Genomic DNA, 2,752 nt, shown 5'->3' with positions numbered 1-2,752 from the left:
ATTATATATCGCATGAAAACAGGACAGGCTATCAGTGCAGATGATATATTTTCCTGAGTTATTAGTAGCATATTGAACAGCATGGAAAATAGCAGTAGCTTCAGCTGTAAAGATGGAGCAAAAAGGAAAAAGTAGGCCGTATGAAATTGGTTCATTAGTATCGCTAACGACAGCAAAAGACGTCTGTGAAGCCTTTGAACCATCAGTGAAGACGAACCGCCAGTTTTCATGTTTAAGTCGAGCCATCGTTTCACGGAACTCAGAGATGTAGACGGCGCTAGGAGTACTGGATTTAGGCAGGAGCGCAAGACGATCAACAAATGATGTTTTCGAAACTAACCACGGAGGGTTCCGAATTTTACGTAGTTGAGGAATTTTTAGCGGTAAGTCATTTATTTTGGCAAATGTGGCACATTTATTGATGGAAGATTGTACTTTTGGAGCACGTTTACGTGTCGTAGCTGTGTAGAAAGTGTTTCGAAGCGTCAGATTGGGGCCGATGGTAAGCTTTGGGTAAAGTTTGCAGATGCTATCCTCCATGTTATCCATAAGGAAAGGTAACCCGGATTCCGCCAATATGTTTTTTATGGGTGATGTAGGAAAAGCTCGAAGAGACCTTCGAATAGCAGTGTGGTAAGGGGCAGCAAGCATTTTTAAGTTACTTTTTGCATGATGACCGTAAATTTCAAGAGCATAGTTGATGATTGAAAGTATAGTAGCTCTTACGACGTTAACCAGCAAAGCAGGGCCAATGAGCGAACGCTTGCATGACAGGTATTTTACAATATTTAAATTTGAAATAAGTCTATCTCTAAGGTACTGACAATGTTGTTTAAATGAGTACTTACTGTCTAATACAATTCCAAGAAACTTAAGAGTATGCGAACATGAAATATTTACATTGTTGAAAGTTAGTGTAGGGAAAATACAATTGTGTTTTTTACAAATATGTAGTAATTTCGATTTCGTGTAGGAAATTGAAGCGCCTGAGGAACGGGACCATGAAGATAAAAGGGAGAGGATTTCCTTGAAAGAAGAAACAGTCAAAGTAAGGTTAGAAGATTTAGAAAATAGAAGAATGTCGTCAGCGTAGATTTGATGTCGGATATTCGGGAAGTTGGACAATAAAGAACTGATTTCATCAAAAGCTATGGTGAAAAGTATAACTGAAAGGGGTGATCCCTGGGGAGTGCCATTATCAAGAGGGAGAGTAGGGGAAGAAATGTTGGAAATGAGAACTTTGATTTTGCGCTTGGAAAGAAAAGATTTAACAAAGTTATAAATGCGAGGGCCAACCTTCCATTTCATAAGTTGCCTTAGAACGACATGTATGCCAATACGATCAAAGGCTTTTTCAAAGTCCAGTGACAATAGCGAAACGTGATTTTTGTTGGACAATGCGTCAGATATAAAATGGTCAAGGTGTAGGAGGGCGTCGATAGTGCTTTGGCCTTTTTTAAAGGCTACTTGATTTGTGTGGATAAGATTATTGAAACTAAGATACCAGGAAAGCCTAGTAGCAACGACTTTTTCCATAAGTTTACCTAGGCAAGGTAATAGGGAAATGGGTCGGTAACTGGTGACTTCGCAAGCAGGTTTGCCAGGTTTTAATATAGGAATTATGGCGCTTGTTTTCCAAAGTTGGGGGAAAATACCAGTTTGGTAAATATTGTTATAATGGTTTGTGAGGCGGGAGAGGAGGAGAGAAGGGAGGTGTTTAATGATAGGGTAGGAAATTTTATCTATACCAGGAGTATTCCCTTTGACCGCGGAGAGAGCAATTTTAAGTTCAAGTAATGAAATATCAGAGTCCAGCCATAAAGCCGAAGGAGATAAATGATTAGAGGGAAAGTGAGTATGGGAGAGTGAGGAAAGTTTATTAGAGGAAAATTCTGGGGGGAAATTGTTATCAGAGGAGGAATTACAGAAATTATTGGCAAATTCTAAGGCTATGTCCTGAGGATATAGTATATTGCCGCGAGGAGTGCTGAGGGAAGAAATGGGAGAAAAAGTAGGAAAACCAGACAGCTTTCTTAAGTTAGCCCAAATTCTTTTGGGGTCGGAAGAAGAGTTGATGCTACTAGTAAATTTCTGGAAACAGTCAGTTTTGGCTAATTTGGCTTTGCGTCTGAAATCGGCATTCGCTTTTTTATAAGTGACAAGATTTGACATGGAGCGATTGCGTTTAAATTGATGCCATGTTTGCTGTTTAAGTAGCCTAAGAGACGAGAGTTCGCTGTTCCACCAAAGAGGGGATCGTTTGACTGGTTTGGGGGAGGATTGAGGGATAGATTGGTTGGCTGCTGATCGGATAATTTTTTGTATTCTGGACGTTTCTTGGTTGATATTGGATGAGAAAGGGAAGGATTCGGAGTGAAGGAGACAATAATTTTCAAATTTTGACCAATCAGCTAAGTCGGTTTTGAAAAATATTCTGCGTTTAAAAATGGGGGAAGTTTGGGGAGAAGAGATTTTGATTTGGATGGGGAAATGATCGCTGCCATGAAGGTCATCGACACAGTGCCAATCGGTTTTGGGGGAGAGGGATGAAGAACAAAGGGAGAGGTCGATATGTGTAAAGGTAGCGTGGGTGGAGAAGTGGGTAGGGGAACCATCATTGAGAACAACACAGTTGGAGCTAAGTATGGCGTCTTCAATTATTCTGCCTTTTGGATTAGCTGAGGAAGAGCCCCAAAGGGGGCTCCAGGCGTTAAAGTCCCCAGCCAATAAGAAGGGAGTGGAGCCAGGGGGG

Source organism: Rhagoletis pomonella, unplaced genomic scaffold (genome assembly GCF_013731165.1).
Source record: "Rhagoletis pomonella isolate Grant_MI unplaced genomic scaffold, Rhpom_1.0 Rhpom_scaffold_00002, whole genome shotgun sequence".
Lineage (NCBI taxonomy): Eukaryota > Metazoa > Arthropoda > Insecta > Diptera > Tephritidae > Rhagoletis > Rhagoletis pomonella.
Note: the sequence above shows the minus strand (reverse complement) of the source record.